The sequence below is a fragment of the Pezoporus occidentalis genome, unplaced genomic scaffold (assembly GCF_034315485.1).
Source record: "Pezoporus occidentalis ecotype Australia unplaced genomic scaffold, CSIRO_AGI_Poc_V1 ctg129, whole genome shotgun sequence".
Classification (NCBI taxonomy): domain Eukaryota; kingdom Metazoa; phylum Chordata; class Aves; order Psittaciformes; family Psittacidae; genus Pezoporus; species Pezoporus occidentalis.
Window position 1 is genome coordinate 3,537,859 of NW_026913092.1, and position 26,308 is coordinate 3,564,166.

The following is a 26,308-nucleotide window of genomic DNA, read 5'->3' on the forward strand; positions in this document are numbered from 1 at the left end:
ACAAGCCTAATGAAAACTTGCCATTTATTTTCAAGTTAATGTAATATAGTCCTAGAGAAATAAGACCTTCTAGTCACAAAACCCGTGTATTCTTTGGTGATCTGGAAATACATTTGCTCATAAACTCATTTCCTCTTTATGTTGCTGATTTGGGGCACTTTGACACTGATATATTTTTTCGAGATTACATAATCGTGTAAGTCAAAGTAACAAAGGAGAAAAGGATTTTAATTGCTATACTTCCATATACCTACTATACCTTAAAAGTAAAGCCCCTTCCCTTCATTTTTCCCAGGATTGACTGTGTGCACCTGCTTGGAAAGTGGAATCTTAATGTGTGTGGCACATGCAACACCATAAAGAATCTCAAATATGGGATTTGTAAGATTATATGATTTGGGAAACAAATTTAAATGTAGTTAAACACACACACATTTCCCCCCTCCCCTTTCCCCCGCCTTTCATTTGTCTGCTGCAGAAAAGATCAGGAAAATTATCAGACTGTTGAAAGGTGGGACATGAAGTAGGGGTATATGAACAGACACGCAAGCATAGTTTTTCCCTGGAAACCCGTATCATTAAGGGTTTGTGGTATCTGTGATCAGAAAAGAGTACTTGAAAAATGCACAAAGTTTGACATAGAATGACACAGAAATAGGACTTATATTATCCAGCATTACATATATGCACCATATTTCTTATTTACACACATTTATGTATACTATTATTTTCCTATCTAAATATATATGTGAATACATATACACACGTATAATATACTATATATGCTATATTTCTAATATCATCCACCAGAGTAGAAAGCAAGATTAGCAGCAAGAAGGGATAAGTGGTAAATAACCTCAATGATGAAAAAAAAAGTTGCTGAGACTTCCCCAGAGCATGATGCTGCAAAAATTTCTAACTCAGAAACTGTGCAAAAAACTACCTCTGTAGCAACTGGGATTGAGTTCTATCTGATCAAATGGACCTCGATGTGTCTCAGAAAGCTATCTGATTATATTAATCTTCCTCCATAGCCAATGTAGAGAACAGATAAAATAAGTATCTAAATTAAGATACAGACAGTATAGATATAGTACAGGTATAGTGACATTTCAGGGCATGCGCATTCACCGATTCCCTTGATACTGTAAACACTGTCAATTTTAGCAATACCCAAAGCAAACATTTACATTTCTTCCCATTCCCTGAATGTGCTATAGGAAGGACTAAGTGAATTCTATACATCCAGTATTTTATCTAGCCCAATAATTTTTTTGGTCAAAAGGAGTCCAAAGCCATATGAAAGCAGGGAGTTGTGAACTTTAATGTGTTCAGCAGATACAACAGGAATTTGAGAAATATTGATAAGTAACTTGTTTTTCCTTCAAATGCTTGACCACATGTGTACAGTCACCTCATACATGACTTAAGTAAGACCACTCTCAAAACTGACAACTCCAGAGTGCTTGGGGGCATACAGTTTCCAACCTCCCACTTATGATAACATCATTCAGATTCCCTAGCATCCTAACCACGCTTGATTAATAGATTCCTAAGAAGTGACTCTGACACTCAATGTACTAATTTCAGAAATCTGCTGCATTTCAGTGCAGATGAAGGGACTCCATCACCGTAGTTGCTTGTACACCACAATTTAGGAGTATCACAACATGCTGCCTTTCGAAATGAAAGAGGAAGGCATGACAAGATCTGAAAATTCAATATGCTGACGCAAAATTAGGAGACCAAAGACCATCTGCCCACAGACTAGCTGAGCACATTACAAACAAGGAAAGAGGTGTCTGTACCTGGTTGGTTGCTGAAGATAAACAGGCAGCAGAAGGTTCAACTTCTTACCTCTGAATAGAAATAATGATGGATAGTGGAATTTGTTTTTATACATTTAGACCATGCTTGGACTCTCTGAAGCCATGCCAGGGTGCAAATAAGGGTGGGGTCAGCAATACAAGCATATGCTACCACTTGATCCAACTTAGGGAAGTTTAACATGATTGGAAAACCTATATCAGTTCTGGAGGTAGCTCTCAGAAGCATAAACTGTGTCTGTCCAGTACAGGTATAGTAAAGAATCCCATTCACATCACACTTCAATCCAATCATCATTAATCTCAAGGACTAAAATAGGTGTGAAACTAGCTAGCTAGCTCAATTTATGCAAGTTATTAAGAAAAAAGCATTGCTGAGGTGATGCTAGAAGTCAGCTCTGGACAATGGAAGATGGTCAGCTGCTGCTGCAAAGGCCTTCTTTCTGGACAGTGGAGAGTCTGCATTGCACATCCTATTCTTCAATCACCATGTTGGAAAAAGCAGAATATCACTGAAGCAAACCCTAAGGTTATGCAGATTAAGACTGTAAGAGACTATGTTTTAGAACACAGAAGCTAAGCAGAAATCTATTATTTTGGGAACACAGCAGCACAGCAAGAATCAGTAGAAGCTGAACAGACATAGCCTATTTATCAGAGAAAAGAAGATCGCATATTATGAGCCTCTGATCTCTCACAGAGTTCATTTGTCAGTCCCACTAGACAGTGAGAATTAGACACAAAAAATCAGATCTGAAATGGAACTTAAAAATAAATTAATTTAAAATTGACTGGTTCAGTTTAACAATATTTATTCACTTACAGTAAAGAAAGGAATTGGTAGAATATATGTGTATTTAGATTAGCAGTATTTAAATTAGTCATAACAATATTATATGTTTATTTATAGGTTCATTTAAAGTTTGCATTGAGATATTAGACCTCTATTTAATACTATTATTAATATGTTTCGTTTTCCTCTGATTTGAACTTTTACGTTCTTGTACAACAACATGCAATTATGATACTAAAGAACTATAGCAAAATTCTGGGCATAAGAAATTATGAAGAGAAAAAGATGAGATTTCAAAGAAGCTGCAACTAATTTCTAGTTATTAAGTATCCCAGCTGAAGATATTTTTAGTTAATACTTGTCAATTAAATTGGCAGGTATATTAAAACAGACTTGATAAAGATGTCTGTACTTTGCCACTGCTACTGTGTTCTATTTAATAAAGCTTATTTTACTTCTTTGTAAACAAACTAACCAAAGAAAATTGGTGCATGAAGCTATACAGAATATTTGTAGTGCATATTTCATTAAGTGTAGTTTTCATAACTCATATTTTGATGTTTTAGAAAGACCCACTCCAGTAAGAAAATTCACATCTATAAATATTTTCAAGTTTGTGTCATAGGGGAAAGCTTCAGGTTAGTACTAAGAGTTGTGCAGGAGATGCCCATCTTTTGAACATGCAAACATGGTAATGTTGGTCGGCACATCCTCAGGTTGGAGGTGTGTCTACAGCAATAAGAGTATTAGAGTCTTTATCGCCCCTCTGTGGCATACAGACACATTAATCAGGTACTATGAGAGATTAAGCTCAGGAATATTTTTGGCCTGTTTTTTTCTGCAGCTGCAGCCCCTGCGGTTATAGCTTTTGTGTCATAAAAAACCCTGAGAACTCTTTCTAGGAAAATTGTTCAGAATCCACTTCAAGTATTTTAAAGTATGGATCACAGGTTTATGTTGAATTTAACATTTATTTTTAGTTTGCCTATGAAATTAAGGAATTTGGAAATTTTGGGAATAACTCTTCCAAGAAAGCCTGCAATTTTCCTCAAACCACAATATTTGGATAGTTTGGACTGTGGCAACATTCACTGTTTCATTAAATTTACAGAAAATAAAATCTAAGCAGGAAAGAATATTGAGGAAGGCTGTGAGCAGCACATAGGGGAAGAAGTGGTAATGGTTCTGTTGGAATAGTATGAATTTCTCTATTTCAATACTAATCCTCTGTGGGAGAAGGAAATATGTCTTCTATGATTATGCAATTAACAACTCACAGGAAAAAGATGAGATGCAATAAAGTACAACTAAAAAGTGTGGATTTACAATCGAACTAAAGAGACTTTAATTCCTCTGCACTTATTACTAATCATAGCAGCTGGCAGCTCAGAGATTTCTAGTCAAGCAATGCCTTTTCTCTCCAGCTCTTCAGATCAGCTTTCCAGATAGATGAGTTTAGAGAGAAATGGCAGTCTAGGCTGCAGCCAGAAAGAAACGGCAATGTCTCCCTGAAAGACAATCAATGTAACACCCCAATCCCATTCATGGGACATGAACTGCCCATGGCTGCAAGAGATTTGTTACTGTTTCCAGCACTGCTTGGACAAATAACTAGCAATTTCACAATATCATTACATATACTTAGTGTTTGCAGAACTGCAGTTCTGTGGTACAAACTTAGGAGTAGAAAACAGTACTGAGATAAACTTTCACAAAAAGACCTTGAGATCTCCCCTGCTTTGTCTGCAGCGTTAAAGAAAGTATTGAAAATCCCTTCCTGCTCGCCAGAGTAACAAGCTAACTGCAGTGCAAGCTGCTGCAATTGGTTCTTCACAGATAGTTTATTCCCCTTCCTTCTGTAACTAGGAAACACAAAGCTATAGTCCCCTGAGGATAAAGTAGTGACAGCAAAGAAGCTCTTTAAGCTACAGCAACTTCCCCTTTCAAGGAAGGAGGAGGGTTGTACAGTTCCATTTACAAGATGACAGGCAGCTTGATTTTTCCAAAAAAAGAAAACTCTCAAAGCAGTTTAAAAAAGGCTCCCAGTCTCCTATCAATTCCTGGGGATCAATACAGCATTCTCCCATTCAAATGATCTCTCCCAGATCACTATGGGAAAAGTCACACTAAGTTATTTAACTAGGGAAGAACAGTTCTTTCTGATGAAGCTGTGGCAAGCTATATTTTTAGATCTCTGGACCCTGATTATTTCTGGTTCAGTTCCAGGTAAATCTAGTGATTGTCATAGACACATTCCAGCATCAGCAAAGAACCATACTGATCCTAATGGGGCTTCTGCAATAAAGCATATGTACAGAAGAGACTAAAATTACAGTGAAAGTGGTACATAACTGTCGAAGAAAGAAGTAGCTGACTATGCACATCATGCTATGTAAACAGAGATAAAAATACTGCAGTCACCCCAAGATCTGCCTTCTATTTCTTCAAGAAATCTTATTTCCATTGTTCCTTTAACATAGGTCGAATCAGTAGATTGAGATTTCACAAAAATGGTGTTTAAAATTCAAAAGTTATGGCTATATCTGGTTAAAAAAGTAGAGCAGGTGCTTAGCTTGCTTGAAATTAAGCAGAAAAAAGAAAAGGTGCTGCTTATTTATAGAGATATACATACAAAAGAAAGGGAGGGAGACAAAAGGTAGAAGGAATCCTACTGAATCCTACTGCTTTCTGTGCTAGTCAGGAAAAGGCTCAATAAAACAAGCTGTAGAAGAATAAAACAATCTTTCTTATTTTGGGGCATTACACCTGGGGAAAAGCTCTGACATAGCAGCAAAGTCTACTTACCTATGCTTTGTTTCCCTTACATGGCAAACATCTCAAGGTTCCACTTCAGGGGGTTTTACTAGATGGAATTACATCCTTGTATTACAAGGTTCTGTAATTAGTTTACTTACTATAAATATGTCTCAGTAGAAAACTGGATGACAGAAGGAGTTGCATATTAGTAGAAATCACACACAACACACAATTTGTATTACTTACACTATCAAGAGCATTAAAACAATAATCCCTAAAATCATATTTATTCCTAATTGTTAGATCCTTCATTGTCAAAAGTGAAATCTTCTTAATATATCTATGTAACTTCGAATATTTTTTGATATCTTTTTCTTTTTCCTAATAGTATTTTAATTCAACGGCCATCTCCACAAAATAGTTTAGCTGTGAATGTGCAACATACTTATGTACATTTGTCTGTATATATATAAAAGCTTAATTTAAATTTCTCACTTTTTTTGATAAATACTGATAACTTCAGTGCATAATTTGCATTTCAAAACATACTTCAAGTACAAATATGCTGACTAGAGAAAATATTTCAATTCAAGGATCATCACACCACTGTCGTCAAGATTTCATATGCTTTTTATCACTAAGTGACAAAACCAGTAATAATAGGGTAGAGCCCATGACTGAAATTTGGACTTCCCATTCCAATGTCTGCGTCACTTTGGATTAGTAACCTGCATTTGTTGACTCATGTGGTACTTACATAAAACCTAAGTGCAAAAGATTTGTGCCTATGGAGTGAAAGATTTAATCTGTTTACTACCGCTGTCTCAAGGCTGGGTGCTGCCCAAGGTGGATATACACTGCCCAGCCTTCTACCTTTTCTAGTGGCACAGAAATAGCCCATCTGCAGTAGTTCCACTATTCGTCAGGTGGTTGGCTAGATCAGGAGTTATATAACTGGGTAACAGATGAAGATTTGGGAAAGTGGTAAAAATTAAACCAAATCCAGTAAAGCTTTCCAAATCCACTTGTCTAGTGATGGTCTTCATAGCTTTAATGCTTTAGGTGCAGTAAGGTTTTGTTCTTTTGCCTTCATTAGTCACCAGGCATAGGGAGAAGCAGCATGGACACTCACAGGCCTCTTCTTTTAAACAATCACTCACAAAAAATAATAAAACAAAGTTCCCGAGGTGACAGCTGAGTTAGAACAACTGAAACAAGCAGAGTGCCCGGTCAGTGAAGATATCACAGTGGCCTTGAGTAGCCTCACTTGGACCCACATCCCCTGCCCATGGGCCCAGGAGCCCAATTCCAGCTTAAGCTGGACCCTGGACCTATGTTGTAGTTTGCCTCCTGGAAGGACCTCTGTTTTCTACTCTGGTTTTTGGCATTATTTCCTGGCTGAACTCTGGACCCATATTATACTATTGCTTCCAGTCCTATCTGTGACCTCATCTCTTTTGTCTCCTCAATAAGTCCCCTGGGTGGACCCTGGTCCTGGTTTATCACTTTTTTGCCTCAGCTGGAATCATCCATGGACCCTGTTACTTGCACCCACTCAGGTCAGATACTGTGGAACTGTGCCCCAGTAAGGGCACTGAAGGTACTGAGGTCACCTTTGGCTCCTCGCTTATCCTCTCTTGTGGAAGAGTCTTACTCCTCCTGCTACCTGTAACAGAGCTCCTAAACTACAGCATTATTGCATAAATACTGACCAACTGTGCAGTGCAAAAGTTTCATGACTATACCTTAGTTTAGCATGGCTGTTGCAATCAGGATTTGATGACTGGGAAAAGGGAAACACTACACCCATTTTCAAAAAGGGAAAAGTGGAAGACCCAGGGAACTACAGACCAGTCAGTCTCACCTCTGTGCCTGGCAAGATCATGGAGTAGATTCTCCTGGAAACCATGTTAGGGCACATGAAAAACAGTCAGGGACTGTAGTAATAGGACAAGGAGTAATGGGTTTAAATTGAAACAGGGGAAGTTCAGGTTATATACCAGGAAGATGTACTTTACTGTGAGGGTGGTGAGGCACTGGAATGGTTTTCCCAAAGAAAAGGTGAATACTCCATCCTTGGCAGTGTCCAAGGCCAGGCTGGACATGGGCAGTGTCTAGTGTGAGGTGTCCTTGCCCATAGAACTAGATGATCTTAAGATCCTTTCCAACCCTAATCATTCTATGGTTTTATGATTTTCTGTTAATATCATAAATATGGCATGCCATGTATACAAATACATTGTAAACCTACATCTATGAAGCTAGCTCAATCCCACAAAAATAAGAACAGGACTGCTATGACCTGGAGTTGTAAAATCCACTAAGGACGGTGTGTTCCGCAGGAAAATATGGCATTATTCAACACCATTGCAAGTCTTTAAACCTAAAAGGATGTCATTAACAATCTGTGGCACTAACAATTTCACAAATAAAAAACAAGAGGCCAATAGATTTCTTTTGTAGAGGATGAAGAGGTCCTCAGTATCAAGGGTAAGCTGAGATAGATCACTCTGCTCCTTTTTTGGCTTCTGATTTCAGGAGTTTGAAAACTGTCAGTAGATCTTTGTTCTTATCTACCTGTTAAAGGAATACAAAGTTGCACCTTGTCTTACACTTTTTTAGAAAATGTAGGAATAGGCTGAGCAATCATCAGCCTGAAGGTCGTATTTAGCTCACTAGATGATTAGATGAATTTGTATACCTAGTCTCCTTCAGAAATATTGCCGACAGCAGCAGAAAGAATAGTTTTGGACAGTTTTAGAAATAAGAAATGTACAAAATAACTATGCATTAATGACAGTGGTGCATTGTTTACTCATCCTTCTCATTACTTAGGACCAAAGCACAGTATAACAAAGCTATTCCATTAGTTATTCCTGTTCTTTCTCTGTAAACAGGAAGGGAATATGGAGTACCTTCTCAGCTTGTCATTCTTCAAAAGTGATAAGCAAAGAAACTGCTGCCATTTAGCCTAACTAGCAAGGAACCCTGATTGTGTCTCAGGATTTACATATGTGATAATAATGAAAGAACAATATAAAAAAAAGAAAAAAAAGGAGGAACAGAATAGCTTAGCTGCCTGGCTGTCTTGCACAAGATGGTAGTGTTGTTTTGAAGTTATACATAAAAGACAGAGAAAAAATAGTTAAAATTGTAAAAAAAAACGAAAAAAAAAACCAAAACAAAAAAAGACCCAACCAACCAACCAGCTAAAAAAAAAACAAACAAGAAAAGAAAAACAAAAATGAAACTTCTCTAAATTTTTCTCTGTGTGTTCACACATTAATGACTACGCAATTCAAAGTTAAGGTAGAGAATATTGTTGCATGGACTTTGATCAAAGTTGCAAATTTATATGTTATAAAAATCTTGGCTAAAGCTAGGTCCTAGAAAGTTTCTAGGTGTTCCTTTTATTTTTTTCAATATGACCTTCTCTTGCTCTATTCATGGACATAACATATTCAGGATTGCAGAAGCATGCACACTTCAGATGTTAACTATGTAGTAACCTTCACAAAAAATGTGTACCTCCTCTGTCTCTAGCAGAACCTTAGAGAGAGTGGGGAGGCTAAACATAACACAGTCACCAGCTGTGCTAGTACAAAAGGCAAGCTGAATCAAGAACGCCATTTTTAGCTTCAGTCTCACTTGTCTGGCTTCCATTTCAGCCCACAGAGAGATCAGGGGATCAGAGGCAGTTCACTGAGGTGTCCCAAATGACTATAAAATTTGATATATCATTTCTGCTCTGGCTTAGCATGTCATACAATGCCCAGATGCTGGCAAGAATTTCCTACATTACTGTTTCAACTTTTCTAGCAGCTACGCTCAATGTTATCTATTCCACCTTTCTATGTTATTATGCCAGTCTCTGCTTTAGCCGCTTTGGAGGAGGAGGACTCAATTAAGGGTTAAACAAAACCTGTTATTGAGGTAACCTGAATTGCTGAAGGAAAAGGATATGGTCACTGTGATTAGTTCCTACCTGTCTTTCACCAGACAAGATACTGCATCTTTGTCAGATTCTTGTCTGCAGTGAATATCATGGACTTTATTTCAAAAACTAAGTATCTGTAACTTCTGTTGATTTCTACTACAGAAGTAGATGTGAACTCTGAAAAAGACACGTAATAAAAAGGGTGAATCCAGATGAGAATTGGACACACAAGCTAACTGATAAGCCTCTTCCTATAAACGTTTTCGTATATGATTGTACACTATTGCTCCACAGACCATAAGCTGAAATAAAAGTTTGTTGCAAAATGATTACTATCTCTTCAAGAATCATGAGTTCTAATCTTGTTTCCTACTGGTTTTAAAGTAGTGAAAACCCTCTGAAAGCAGTGGAGTTGCTTCTGAGTTACAGTGCCATAAGAAAGAGAGGAATCAGCACTGGAAGCACAGAAGGCAAGTGGTTACAGTGGTTACTTGTATTTTCTTGCTATTGAACTATAGATTTCTTCCTCTTAGTCTACTATGCACAACTGCCCTCTCATTTTTACTAAGGAAAAAGACAAACCACACAGGTACTGTTTACAAATCTAATTGCATTTTCAGAAATGATTGGGGAACCGATGCTAAAACAACATCATGAACAGCTCAGCATATGCTACTGAGACTCCATACAGACATTATTATACCATGTGATTACTCTAGGGCAGACGTGTACACAATGTTCACACATTTCCTGAAAGCTTTATAGTTTTGGAAAGAAAGATGTTTGAGAATTGCATCAATTTTCTTCTCCTTTTTTTCTTTTAAATGTAAATAAGGAGGAAAAAAAACACCAAACAGAAAACATCATATACTGTTCTTTGCATATCAATTACTCTTTCTTATAATTCAAAAATACTGACTTTGTATTTTGAATGAAAATTTGAGTAGGGAACACAACAGCTTCAGAGACTTAAAATGGTGACTGTAATAGTGTTTTATAGACATCGTGAATGGATTTATGGTATAGCTAATAGAAACAAATTCATGTCTATCTATGTTCCCATCTTAGCGGTATCTAAACACTCTTGCTCAAAGTACTTTCACATTTTTACATCATGGCTCCTTCTAACCTTATCTTTCTGGAAGTCCCCCCTATAGTGGGCAGAATTTGAAAGCTCCTTGGCATTAGGAAGCAACCAAGGGATCTTGCTTGACCACTTACTTACAATTCATGTTCTTGCCTGGCTTTTTAGCAACCCACTTGGGAAAGAAAATGCAAGAGAAGTTGTCAGGCTTCCTGTAAAGCAGCTAGAAAATTTCTCCATTCTTAGTCTACATTCCCCTCTTCAGCTTCATCATTTGCGATTAGGATTTTCCTCACCTTCAATGAGGAAAGGGGAGGGTTTTGTTTCCTAGTTTCCTAGTAGAAAAGGCTTTAGGCAGGAAAACCTGGGAAGAAAATACAGCAAAAATATTTTGTTCCTGAATTGGAAAATTCACATTTCATAGGATATTTTAACATAGGAAAAGTTGTTGTCTGGAAAAAAAGACAATCTCATAAATTTACATATTCCCAGGAGAGAGAATTTAATGCTGTTTGGAAAGTCTTGCTTCAAGGTATATCAAAGGAGCTAAGTGGCCTTTTGTCTCTGGAGACTTGAGGGAATTCCAGCTTGTCAAGGTTCTTCCAGTCCATATTCTACAGTTATATTTAAGATCACCATGCCTTAGGGGTACTTCCCAGGCAGGCATCTTGGAAATAAACTCTTCCGCGCTATAGGATATGGAATATTATATCAGTTTATAGGATGCATAAAGACTTGGAGAATTGACCAACTGATCATGTATCAAAATTGGAAAGAAATGTAATTTAAGTGGCATTGCTATTGTGACCGAGGATTTAAAGATAGTAAAGAGAACTGCTGGTCTGTTTAGTGTACTGCAGGGACAAAGACTCTCATGGTTATTAGAGGAATTTATTTCTAGGCTTGCAGACTCCCACAGTGTCTACTAAAGAGTATCAATTCAGAAATGCAGTAACATTTGCTCCTTTCCATTACTGCCAAACTTCAGTGCTTGTCATTAATCACCCTGACAATATGAAAATGTAACATTATACTGTTAAGTACTTCTATGCCTTCTGTTTTGTTACTGATCTACCATGCTGTCAGATGCTATAAAAACAAGCCAAGTACACAGTTGAGTGTAGTACAAAAGGAAACAAGAAAAATGCTTAAAGGAATCATAATTAAAATGTGCTTGAGCCTGGGGTATCTGTATTGGAGCTTTAAGATTTCTAACTTTATTTTCTTGCTTGATTATGTTAGAATAATGGCTTCTAAAAATATTCTTTGTAAGACCATAGCCAGTCTTTCTACTGTTTAGGAAATTCAGGAATACTTTGTTACATTCTAGAACATATAATGTAGATTCTTAATCCCACTGTTTCTACACTGAAATCAGAGGGAAAAAGGAAATAAGCCAGGAAGGATGGAAAAGCCTTAAAAAGCCCAGAGAAAAAGATTCTTGCAACAGTAGGTGTCTGGACTACATTTTTGCTGTACGTGAAGGCCCGTGAATCTGAGAGAAAAAGAACAACTCAGTGATTCTCTACATTTACGTTTTATCTCAGCTTCCAGCTAGTCAGCGGGTATCTTGTATTCTGACAGAAAGAGAAAATCCACTGGAAAGACTGAGAAAGCAATTTTAGCTTTGGTTTGCTTTGCATACCGCTGAGAGCACTTCCACTGCAAAACTGCCCTCTAGTGGGGCTCCCATAATGGTCCTGCAGTGGTTTACGTGCAGTCCTCTGCTGCGCCTAATCCTGCCTTAGAGACTGCCACTTCCCAGATACAACATGCAGAGAGCAAAGGAAAAAAAGTGAAAAAAAATTAAAAAACCGAAAACCCCAAACCCGAAAGTGAAGACTGCAGTCCTTTCTAAAGCAGGAAATAATCCATAACACATAGTATAGCCTGACAATACTTTCCCTACTCATTAAAATAAAAACAACTTCCAAACTAAACTCTTTGGTGTTTCTAACACCTGCTGTCAGAGTATTTCAGTCCCTCTGTAGGCTCATAAAGACCGTACTTGAAAGAAATGGTCCTCATGTGGGTACAAGGCTGGGGTGGAATTTAAGATTATTTTCTTGGCAAATCAGAATATTTGTACCTGATGTTAAAAAAAGTATTTGAATACCATAGCTCTTCCTTTCTTATTTGTAAAATGACAATAACATATTATTGTAGTATGTTGTGAATTTGTGGGTTTTTTTCCAGGCTTGTGAGAGAAACTAAATCAGAAGCTAATAGGACTACATATGGAAATAATTTAAGAACTATCTAATAATATGTAAGAAAACAGCTATCATTACTTGTATCTTTGCATGTCATCATTAGCTATATGTCATCTGAGTAGAAATGTCTTATGTTACACAGCCAGAAAACATTGCTGAAGGTTTGGTCAGAAAGCAGTAGTCCGGAACAAATCTCATGGGTCATGAGTGAGCAATATGTCTTGAGTGTCCCTACAATACCACAACTTAAAACTTGAATTGTGGAATGTGTACCATTTAAGAAGACATAATAGTGCATAACCTTACAAAAGGGCAGAGTTTCATCTTGGATTATCAAAATATTCAACAAGGGTCTTAATGGTATTTACAGAAATTTGTTATTTTGGCAAAACCTCCAAATTATTTTGATTTCTATTATTTCTTAGTACTCCAGAGAAAGAAATTGAAATTATTATAGAATAGTTCTACATGCTGTAATAATATATACATAGTCTATATTGAATGCTGAGTCATGTTAACTGTTTTTTCAGCAAAAATTATTAATAATTAAACAATTAAACCTTTTTTCCAGTCTGTGGCCCTAAACATTAATCTCCTGAGTTAATGAATTCAGACATTTTACTGTTTCAGAGTTCAATGGTGAGCCTGGAAGCTGAGATTTTGGCATACAATTCTGAGATAATGGGTGAAATCTGTGACACCTAATAAATACACAAATCTTAGTAATCTGAATTCTTTAAAATGTGCTGGTTTGTTCTAAATTACTATTGAAACTATGAATTTATGGTGTTGCTTTTTGTTTTTTCTTTCTCTGATAACAGAAAAACAAGCATTTCCTTCTACTTCAGGGAATATATGGCACAAATTGTTGGGTTTATGGTTGTTCAAACAATATCTGGAATGTTCTTCAGCTACATTTTCCTTATATTTTACTTCTCAGTAACTATGATAGCAGACAAAACATACAATTATTGGTAGTCTATATCGTTCTTTAGTGTATTCTTTATTTTATTTTATTTTTCAGAAAATTCAGTTTCATATTACAAAATTAATCCTTAGTTCCTATGAATTCTTTCTCAAAAGATAAGGGATTATTGTGAGATACTGACTGATGGATTCACAGGACCTGATACTGTTTATATTTGCGTTTTCAGGGGTGGGAAGGGAGGGCCAAGGGGGGAATCTCACTGAAAATAGTATCAGTACACAAGGTAGAAATTCAATTCAAGTAGTTAGAATTACTGCAAAAGACTAAAAGGAATAAGGAAAAAGAAATCTCTCCCCCCTTTGCCAGGAAGTAGCACAAGCCACTCATTTCTAAGGCTGGCACTAAACAACTGCCTAAACCTATGCTTAATTTTAAGTCAATGATTCCAGTTTACACATTTGGTATGTTTACATGTTTCACTTCAAGCTCTCTAATGTGGGCTCTCTAATGTAGACTAGTAGACTAAATGTTCAGTTGCAATTGATGCACATTAGGTACATTCTTGGAGAATATCTTCCAAATTTTTTTAATCTAACAGGAATCTAGTCCAGATGTTCCAAGAGCACTTCTCAGCAGCATAAATTAAATCATGGTGGGGACAATCAGAAGATCAGTTTCAAGAGCTCTTTTCTGATCTGAGCTAAAGAAGTAATGTGTCAGATGAATCACTTAAAGGCCTCCTACTGCCCACAAAGACTTCCCTAGCAGTGAGCACTTTTAAGCCCTATACCTCAAGACCAGGCTCACAAAATCATACAGCTAAAGCTTTATGGCACCCTAGTGCTATGCATATATATATTTTAACCTGAACTGCTATATTTCCAGCTCTGCAGAATAAAATGCTGAGTTTGTCAATAAAATCTGGACCACAGGTTTTATAAAGATGAACACTTTCTTTACTGTTCCTGTCTTAAAATGGCTCCAACTACACAATCAATGTCTCTCAATCTGAGATGGACAAACTAAACTGGGATGACTAGAAGCAGTTTCATACAGTTACACACACAGATATGTGTACAGAGGATTCAATGTATAACAATACACATTATACCTAGGAAAGCAAATTTACGGCTAAGAAAGCAGTTCTGCAGCCAGACATAGTACCTTTACAATAATAGCTAATAAAAATGGTAGAAAGATGCCCTTTGCTGAACAGTCATAAAGGAAAATCAAAGAGTATTTCTTTTGGAATTTTATTAACTAGAACTGACAATAAAGAATTTGCATGTTTGAAACAGTGAGTAAAATGATGAAGGATAAGAAGAATTTGAAGACATTTCAGGAAATGTTCATAGTTAGAAATGACATTGACATTTTTTGGTTTGTTGCTCTTCTGTAACACTTTTCAAATCTTTAGAACTTCAAGAAATCCAAAGCCACTCTTTGTTAAATAAGGTGGACAAATACCTCAGGACAACAGAACAATAACCTCTTATTATTAATGTGTTCCAGAAGTCAGTATCAAGCAGATTCTAGACAGACACTGCAGGAAATCTTATGAATGAATGAGCCTTTAGACATCTTAAGAGAAACATACTTATACCAGAAGGTCCCGATTTCTTTGCAGAGTTTTCTACCAGATGCACTACCTCCCTCATGTCAAATAAGTATTATCAGATTTCCTTTAAAAAAAAATAAAAAAAAGCAAAAAACTTTAAAAAGAGTGAAAAAGATAATCAGCCAATAAAGAAAGGAGAAGTACTACCAGGGTCTCCCAGCCCTTTGTGCTTATAGGCATGGCTGGAGGAGAAGGGGAACTCCTAGAAGGCGATGACAAGTAAATCAAGAATTATGTTAGAGAATTCATACCATTGAAGTCCTTGTGACCAGAGAGGCTGCATCTCAGAATGCTGAGACAGCAGGCTGATATTTGGGAACACTGCTTGCTATCATCTCTGAAAGGATACCATTGGCTTTCTGGGCTGCAAGCACACACTGCAAGCTCATATCTAATTTTTCATCTACCAGTAACCCCAGGTCCTTCTGCACAGGGCTGCTCTCAAGCCATTCATCACCCATTAGGGTGAAATCAGGAGTGAAAATGTCAAAATGCTAAAGTATAGAGCTGCCATTCAGAAGACCTAGATAGGCTGAAGGAGCAAGCCAGTAAAAGCCCTATGAAATTCAGCAAGGACAAATTTCAAAAGCTCCCTTCTGATCTGAACTAAAGAAGTAATATGTCAAATGAACCACTTAAAGGTCTCCTATTGCCCACAAAGAGCTCCCTAGCAGTGAGTGCACTTAAGCCGTATACCTAAAGGGCAGGCTTACAAAACCTTCATAGATCTAAGCTCTGGGAAGGAAGAGTCCCTTGCAACGGTACAGTTTGGGAACTGGCTGGCTGGGAAGCAGCTCTCATAAAAAGGATCTGGGGTCCTGTGAGCAGCAAGTGGGATATAAGACAGCAATGTGCCCTGTCAGCAAAGATAACCAAGTATATCCTGAGCTGCATTAGCCAGCACAGCCAGAAGATTGAGAGAAAATATTACCCCTCTTCACTCAGCACTCATTAGGCCACATCTAGAACACTGTGTCCAATTTGGGGCCTGCCAATACAAGATCTTTAACAAACTGGAGTGAGTTCAGCAAGGTATCACCATGAAAGTCATGGGGCTGGAGCTCTTGTTCTCTGAGGAAAGGCTGAGGGAACTGGGCAATGAGATGGCTTCAATGAACCCAACAGCAGCCTTCCAACACCTATGAGGAGGTCATTGAGAAGATGCAGTAAGGCTCTTTCCAGGGGTGCATGCTGGGAGGATGAAAGACAAAAAGTATAACGGGAAATTAAAGGTTTTGACTAGATATAAGGAAACAAAAAAACAGAAAATTCACTATGAGGACAATCAAGCTGTTGAATGGGCTCCCAAGAGGTTTTGCTTGGGAGTCTCTGCTGTTTGAGGTCTTTAAAACCTACCTGGCTAAAGCCCTAAACAATCTGGTCAACTGGTGGTGACCCTCCTTTGTGCAGCATGTTAGACTGGAAGAGTTCCTGAGGTCTCTTCCGACCTGAATTATTCTGTGATTCCATGACACCAGTAACAGAAATAAAAATCTCCTTTAAGTCACCATAGCTAAATCTTACATAACACTTTGATCAGCAGCTCAGGACAGACGAAAAACTAAGAAGCAAGGTGTAACCACATGGAGATAATTTGCCAAAAGGGATTCTAGTGATTTTTTTTTCATTACTAACAGGCTAAGTAAATAAAAGATGTATTTTCTTTCTATTTTTAACATTTTTATTTTTAAGGAAATGATACTTTGGTGATTGTGCTGGCCATCACTCATTTCCAACAATATATTTTCTAGGTTTTTTTAGCCAATTTCAACCATATCTGACAGGGAAGTATCAGTCTCAAATATAACTGTAATATTACAGGATTTTGAAAATTTGGTTGCTGGGGAGAAGAAAGAACACCCTATTTGTTTTACCATGCTGGAGAGAAAAGCAAAGGGTCACTGTGGTCCATTTGGTTTGGCATCTATATTCCCACCATTCAGTTAATACATGCATAGATCCAAAATATAGGTATGCTCTGCATTCTATAAGGAGCATATGTGATTTTTTGTTGTTGTTTCACAACCTTGGCACCCACTTCTTTTTAATTTTGTTGCTGTCATAGAATGGACAGGAAGTACCAATCAGATCTTCTGCCCAAAACTGAGGCTATACAATCTTACAGTATTATCCTCATGTTGTCCTAATAGATAATTGCCTCAAGGTCTTATTGAAGTTATTACTAAACCAAATTTTCCTGAGTCATATTAGGCATAATGATATACCAGAACAGCAAAATAATTGTCACTCTTACTCTATTTTAGTGTAACAACTTCAACCTCATGCTATGAATTACTCCCTCTTTTACTGGAAAAGCAACTGGACACTTAAGAAATTATATATTCCAGGAAGCAACAAGGAATATAGCATCAGAACGATATACGTACAGTGGTTCAACAATACAGTTTCCTGAGATAACAAAAAATCGAAAACAGGCATTTTGCTTACTTTGACAGAAAATCTCTGGAATGCTTTGCTTCAATTTAAGAAGGGAATTTATTTTCTCTGTTAAATACAAAAATATTTATGGTTCCCCAGATAAATAAATACAAGACTAAATTAAACTAAAGGGCATAGATTACAAAATTAAACTAGCAATGTGCAGCGTATCTAGTGCTATAAGAATAAGCCAATGAAAATTGTTCATTTGTTTGTTTGTTTGTTTTCAGGTCAATTCCCATAATATTCTGGATCAAATTTGAAGTATCAACTGGTTTTGTCCAAACAACCTCAAACACTGGCTTGCCCGTCAAGAAAAGGAAATCTGAAAGCTGACCAACTCTGCTGAAATACTGAATGACACCAGGACAGAAGACTGTAAGTGTCAAAACTATTACTACAAAGTTCTATGATTATCACAAAACTTGCTGCTTTCTACTGAAAACATAATGTGTCTTCTTTGTCTGTTTGGCACTGAGGGGTATATTTAAAGTGTTTAATAAAAGACAAAAATGCATTCAAACTGCCTTGAAGGAGGAAACAGAAAATTGTATTTATTAGATGATAGCTACAATATGAACACAGCTGAGAAATGACAGTGACGAAAATTGTACAAACCAGAAAATTGTAACTTCTGGCTTTAGCTACAGATATTAAAAGACTGGGCTCCCTCTACTGTCTAAAAATGATCTCCCAAGAAGTATTTAAAGGTAGGTATACACTGCACCATGGTGACTAGAGAGCAGCAATACTTTAGAAGGCATCAAGGGAATTTTGCAAAGGATCTCACGCTAGTACATCCAGCATGTGTCACACACAGTAGTAGCTCCTGCAACACCATCTTTCATTCAGTGTACAGTTGACCCAGATAAATATCTGCCCAGCTAAAAAAATTCTTGCACAGCACAATGTAATGATTCAATACCAACAGTGAAAACATACCTTAATTGTCAGCACTTACAGAAAGTAACAGAATTAATCACAAAGCTTCAGACCTGAGGATATACCGCAACTGCCTTAGGCTATGCCTATATAGATGTATGCAGCTAAGCATGAACAAGCTCCGCCAGTGTTTTCAGACAGCTGGATACAAACCAGGACTATCTGGGGAATTACATAGCTGCACTAACATAGCATTGTCCCTAAAGCAAGTATATCCCGTGTTTCAGCTGGGTCTCATAGCTTCTGACACTGACCACAATATCATATTATCTTTCATATCTGACATGAAGGCCCATGACAGTTCATACCCAGACAGTTCCGAGCCAATTTGCTTCTGCCCATATTTGCCTTCATACATATTTGTATTCCCATAGTTCTACAGCTCACATATTCATGACTAAGCGGTAACAATTCCCAGACATTTCAGTGAATTTTTTCTATTTTGTACAGCAGGAAAAGTCACTACAATAATTCTTGTATGAATGTAATGCATTTTTGTCACTGAGCTTTTTACAGTGAAGTTATGCTAATTTATGCTAATTGTTAGGCTTGTGGGTTGGTGATTTAAAGCAGTCAAGATCCTTTTTCAGCTGAAACACTTTCACAGCACAAACACACTAATCCAGATGAAATAATCAAATCTACTTATTAACAGAAATTCTGAATTAGTTGTTTTCACCTCATTTTACTGTACAGACACCTTCAATTCCCATATCAAGAATTGTATTAAGCTCTAAAACCACCTGTACAAAAGTGATTTAATAAACACGACCTTCTTCCCAAAAGTTACAGTATTATTTCTTATCCTGCCTCAGATTTTCTACTTAAGCTTTAACAAATAATTTTAAATTTCTTATAGCTATTTAATTTAGAAGATGTTCTTATATGCATTGCCTTATGAAAAGAGACATTTTAATGGCCATATGTAAGGCAAACATTTTTTTTCAGCTCATGCTGTAAATTAAATCTTCCTAGTTATAAACTAGGCAACAAAAATATTCCCATAGTTCTTGATTTCTTTACATTATAAATATTGACAGAAAGCCTTACTTAGATTGCCCATAATAAAAACATTTATATTATACCTGTTTCTTATACATTATTTTATACCTATTTGCAATCAATTAAGGAACCAGTGAAACTTACCAATACGTTAACTTGATGATGTGATAGTTTGAGACACATGAAATAGCAAATCTGCTGCAAGAATTAGATTACAGGACAACTGCCATGTAGATATTTCTATGCAGTAAGTATAGTATGGAAATAAATTAATAACTAATGTTGACTGTAAGAGTCAAGAATTATAAGCTGTCCCCATTCTGCATTTAAAAAATCTAGATGAATAATTTGAATTGCTGTGAAAGAAAGGGAAAAGAACAACAACATGTAACTAAGGAATGGTAGCTATTTTGAGATTAACATTAGAAAGGAAATAATTTCCTTCATTGACAATGAACTGATCTGTTCTGGTTTCCACTTTTATCTTGAATCTTGAGCCAAGGTTAAGTAAGTCTGATAACACGACTTACAACCTCAACAGAAATATGTGAGCAGGTACTCATAGATGAGGGGGCAGCCACGATTTCTGCCTTTCTCTGAAAATACCTAGGCCTTAAACAAGTTGCTTTTCTTCCTGTATTGAAACAAAGCTGGTAGCATTCATTCTTGTCATTATCAGAGTTAAGGCAAGGAACAAAGAAATGCTGACTGGGCTTTGTGAAAAACAGATATATAACAATATGTTTAGCTATAAATTAAATTTTATTGTTTTGTTATTCTTTCTAGGTTAAGATTAATCTCCCCTAATTTTATCTATCTAAAAATAATGTGTATAGTCTTATCTCATCTCATCCCCCTGAAAAGTCAATGGACTCCTTATATACTGCAATTGTTAAACTGTGAAAGAATTGCCTGGGAGTATTTAATAGAGAAGGAATCTAGACAAGTGCAGTAAAATAAATAACTAAAACTTGTATAGCTCAAGGCAGATCAGATGACCTATGTCTTCAATGACTTCACATTTACAAAGCATTGTTGGTGTCACAGATGGAAATTGGGAATCCACAACTGAGAAACTTTATCCTTTCTAGGCGAATGAATAGATTACGTATAATACACATTTTTCATTAGGACTTACCAAGCTACTCAAATATGTGACAGATGTACTGCTGTCCAAAAGTTAAAATAATTCTTAGTATCAGCTTATTAACTAGCTCTTTATGGTTCGTTCTTGTTGCTATAAAAATTGTTATTTTTTTGTGACTTTTATAAAAGCCATCAATTTGTTTTGGCATCATTACAATGGATTTAGGATCTTTTCTAATATAAGACTAGCATATCACTTCTTTACTCCTTTCAGAATTACCAAGAAACACTTTGTAAAGCTATCTATCTGGTAGCAAATTCCCTACATTCTCTCAGAACCTTTAATTTTTAGTAAATTTCAGATTAATTAGAAGAATATTAATCTAGTCTATACTGTATGTGCTGGCAGTTAATTCTTTAAGACATGAAAAAGATAAAAATTAGTTGCCTGAAATTAATATGAGGGATCCATTAGAATTTTAACTCATGGTCAAGAAACAGTTTTGAAAATGGTCATGGTCTATAATATCTGTAAAATTTAACCATTTTGCTTTTAAATTAGATTCTTTTGAGTATTTTCTTGGCTTTTCTGCCTTGTGTTTTGTTTGTTTTTTTTTAATTATTTGATGTTCTTTGTGTGTGGTTTGCAACTGCTTTAGAAAAATTAAAATTAATGCATGGTTGTTCTTTTCTGGAAAAGTTCATTGCACTTTATTTATTTGATGACTTGAAAAATCATGGCAGGCAGGTAAAGTTCCCAATGACTGGAAAAAGGGAAATATAACCCCCATTTTCAAGAAGGGGAAATGGATGACCCAGAGAATTACAGACCAGTCAGTCTCACCTCTGTGCCTGGAAAAATCTTGGAGCAGATTCTCCTGGATGGCATGCTAAGGCACATGAAAATCAACAAGGTGCTTGGTGACAGCCAGCATGGCTTCACTAAGGGGAAATCCTGCCTGACCAATTTGCTGGCGTTCTACGATGGGGCTACAGAAATGATGGGCAGGGGTAGAGCAGTTGATGTCATCTACCTGGACTTGTGGAAAGTGTTCAACACTGCCCCGCATGACATCCTTGTCGCTAAATTGGAGAGACATCAGTTTGATAGGTGGACTACACAGTGGATAAAGAACTGGCTGGATGGCCGCACACAAAGAGTTGTGGTCAATGGCTCAATGTCCAGCTGGAGACCAGTAACGAGTGGTGTTCCTCAGGGATCGGTGTTGGGACCAGTCTTGCTCAACATCTTCATCGCTGACATGGACAGTGGGATTGAGTGCACCCTCAGCAAGTTTGCTGATGACAGCAAGCTGTGTGGTTCAGTTGATACGCTGGAGGGAAGGAATGCCATCCAGAGGGACCTCGACACACTTGTGAAGTGGGCTGATGACAAACTCATGAAGTTTAACCATGGCAAGTGCAATGTCCTACACCTGGGTCGGAGCAATCCCAGGCACAGCTACAGGTTGGGCAGAGAAGAGATTCAGAGCAGCTCTGTGGAGAAGGACTTGGGGGTGTTGGTCGATGAGAAAATGAACATGAGCCAGCAGTGTGTGGTTGCAGCTCAGAAAGCCAATCATATCCTGGGCTGCATCAAAAGGAGAGTGACCAGCAGGTTGAAGGAGGTGATCCTGCCCCTCTACTCTGCTCTTGTGAGACCTCACCTGGAGTACTGTGTACAGTTCTGGTGTCCTTAACATGAAAAGGACATGGAACTGTTGGAACAAGTCCAGAGAACGGCCACAAGGATGATCAGGGGACTGGAGCACCTCCCGTATGAAGATAGGCTGAGAAAGCTGGGGCTGGAGAAGAGAAGGCTGCGTGGAGACCTCATAGCAGCCTTCCAGTATCTGAAGGGGGGCTATAGGGATGCTGGAGAGGGACTCTTCTTTAGGGACTGCAGTGATAGGACAAGGGGTAAGGGGTTCAAACTTCAACAGGGGAAGTTTAGATTGGATATAATGAGGAAATTCTTTCCTGTTAGGGTGGTGAGGCACTGGAATGTGTTGCCCAGGGAGGTTGTGAATGCTCCATCCCTGGCAGTGTTGAAGACCAGGTTGCATGAGGCCTTGGGTGATATGGTTTAGTGTGAGGTGTCCCTGCCCATGGCAGGGGGGTTGGAACTTGATGATCTTAAGGTCCTTTTCAACCCTAAATATTCTATTTTGCTATGATTCTATGATCTTAAGTTCCTTTCCAACCCTAACTATTCTATGTCTATGATCCTATGATGACTTCTGGCACTGTTAGAAATGAACACTTTTAGTGAGCACGTGCTGTTCACAGAAAGAAGACTGAGGAAGACATATTCTTGGAAGACTGTGTCCTGAGAAAAGAAACAGTGCCTTTGAGAAGTAGTAAGTTGATAAGTTATAAGCGATATAAGACATTCATTTACGATCTATTTTATATTATTTACTGATTTGTTTTTTCAAATATTATGTGTTCTAACTGAAGATATATAGGGACCTGGTGTTAGCATCAGTTCATAAAAAGTCATGATTAATATAAAAAAAACAGTATCTAAAGCTGCTGCAAATATGGTTAAAATCTGGTACATGACATGAAATCTGAATGGTTATTCTTACCAGCACTGTAATGGAACTCCCTTACAAAATTTAGATTATGTTATCTTAATACAACTATTGGAAAATGTTTTACTTAAGTGTTTTACTTAAAAATTAGTCAGTTGAAGACTAATGTTTCAATGAGTTTGTGAAAAGAATAAAACAATGCATTCATCCTATTTTCTAATACAACCAAGTGTACACTAGCATAAACACAGCATTTTTACTTACACTTTTCCAGTGAAATATTGCCTTTTAGCTTATAGTAATCACAGTATAAGCACTTGTTTAAATACAGGAAACATGCTAAAAGGACAATATGAAACAAGTTTTCAGATACTGTAGAAGAACTAGCCTTGTAAAGCTATTTGAATATCTACCATAACAATGAATTTCTGTCAAACTGGCACATGACCTATTGTAAAACTAACTAAAAATCTATTTTGATTTCTAATTAAAAGGAACTCACTATAAAGTTAATTACAAAGTATCTAGAAATTAATAAGGTCTTCCAGGAGTTCTATTTCACATAAAAAATATCAACATGAATGTTTCTATTGATTTATATGAAATCCAGAGTAAGCTCTCTGTTTGTAACTACATGGGTAAGGAAAGTTGTTTTGTTCTTCCATCATCATGATAGTTGACTTTTCATTTACTTAAAGTTCCATGCTATTACAACCCTTTGATTTTCTAAGACCAATATTCAGAAATGAACATATATATAGTACATCTGTAACCTTTCAAACATGGCATACTCACATTGACTTAGACACACTCTCTTGAAAGCAAGGCAGAGCTCCAATAATAAATCAAAATCTGTCCTAAACCATCATCTTCACTAGTGTGTCATCTCACAAACACAGCTCTATCTATTTCTCAAAGGCAGACTTACATGGATACTTTCACCCCTTACGGACTCCAGCTGCTAGAAGCAAAATGCTAAAGGCTATATTGTCTTCCTTCATTTCCTCCCTGGCATTTGTGTGCAGTCCAAATGCACTTCTCAAAACTGCAGAAGCTATATCGCTCACCTCAGAGTTCAAACAAAACCACTGAAACAGTAGTAGAAACATAGTAAGACAGACACCACAAACAAAAAATTTAAAACAAAAACAAACGCATGAAATTCCAGACAGCAGTCAAGCTTATCATCAGCTTGAGTTGCTGTCCATCATACTATAAGAGGATGACTCCCCTAGGCAAATGCCAGCTGGAGAGTAGTCATACTTTACACTTCTCTAGTGCCTGTATCTGATGACCTCGAAATACTTGACAAATATTAATCCATTTCACTTCAGAACGCTTTCTGCTGCTGGCTAAATATCACTGTAGTCTAAACAAGGGACAACTGATTGGCAGTCCTGGTGGTCCAAGCTTTCAGCTAACCATAAATCACTCTCCTTTCTATGTACTAGTGGTAGAAAATGCATGGGAAGATTCCAAAGGTTTCTCAGAGCTTGGTCTGCTGTACCGGTAAGGGTTTGGACAAAGCCAGTCTTGGGGAAAGCACAGCAGAAATATGCCCGCCTTTTATTATCTGTGTGAGAAGCTTGGCTCTAGTCTCTGCTTCTAACTTACGTACCCTTCGTATTTGTACATGGCATCATGACAACCAGAAGAATTTATTTTACTAAACCAGATTTAGGCTTACTATTTAAAAAAAGTACTGCACATGGGCGAATCTGGAAACCAGATTATAAATCCGTCTCAGTTTCTTACACTTACAACTTAAATGTTGAGACAAAGCAGAGATGACATGAAGATTACTGAATTATATCTTTTACTATGATTCTCTCTATTATTTTATTTAAGCTTTGCCCTCTTTTTCTCCAGTAACCTAAAAACAAAGTTAGTGACTGGCTGACAGTTGAAATAATATTTCTGTACAAATCTGCAAAGTGACAGTAGTTAACCAATAATCCTAAACAAAGAAAACACAAAAGTTGCCAAGGGCAAAATCAGTTCAGTATAAGACCATAGGAAGGTTTTATTTTCTTAGAGTCACTGCTTACATGTTTAGATTCATGTCTTCCTACTACACAACACGATCATTATTTGAACATTAAGCTAAAACCATGAGAATTATTCTGAAAAAAAGCCAAGTAAGACTAGTTTCTGAGTTGTTTTTGCAGTCATCATATCAAATGAAACTTTGAATGTCAAGTTTTCAGCGTTGTCTGAAGAGCCAATTTTGTAAAATTCCTATGAACAGACAATTTCAGTAAATGAAACCAGTCATATATATTTAACGATCTTCCTGACCAGATTAATGTTTTACATTCTCAGAAGAACTGCAAGGACTTTTAAGAAAATCACAGAATGCTTTTGGTTGGAAGGGACCTTAAGGATCACCTAACTCCAATCTCTCAGCCATGGGCATGGACACATTCCATTAGGCCAGGTTGCTCAAAGCCCCGTGAAACCTGACCTTAAACACTTCCAGGCATTGGGCAGCCACAACTTCTCTGGGCAACCTGTTCCACTGTCTCACCATTCTCACAGTAAAATTTTTTTTCTCAGAACTAATCTAAATCTACCCTCTTTCAGTTTAAAGCTATTCCCCCTTGTCCTGTTACTAATTGCTCTTGTAAGATGCTCCTCTCAGGATTTCTTGTAGGCCCCATTTAGGTACTGAAAGGCTGCTCTCAGTTCTCCCTGGAGCCTTCTCTTCAGCGTGTCACAGGAGATGTGCTCCAGCCATCTGATAATCTTCAGGGCCCTCTTCTGGACTCACTCCAACAGGTCCACATCCTTCCTATGCTGGGGGCCCTAGAGCTGAGTGGGGTCTCACAAGAGCAGAATAGAAGGGCAGAATCACTTCCCTCAACCTGCTGATTCTGTGGTAATTCAATAAATGCTTGAAACTATGACTTTCTTTTTAAGTCAAACTTATTTGTTAACTTTTAGATTACTGATATTGAAAACAAGTATAATGCATAATACACATAATAGAAATTTCTGTATCAATGCCAGTATATCAGCTACTTAAAAAATTGAAAGAGGAAGTGGGCATTTTATTACACAATGCCAAAAATTTTAAGCATCAGATATCTACTGTGGAGTATAAATAACTTACTGGATTGTTACTCTCTAATACGCTACTAACATAA

General features: G+C 37.2%; 1 protein-coding gene across 16 annotated transcripts in view; it reads right to left on the reverse strand.

Annotated features, from left to right (window-relative positions):
• Window positions 1–26,308, reverse strand: part of DMD (dystrophin) — a 1,213,044-nt gene that overhangs the window by 566,486 nt on the left and 620,250 nt on the right. The window lies entirely within an intron of this gene.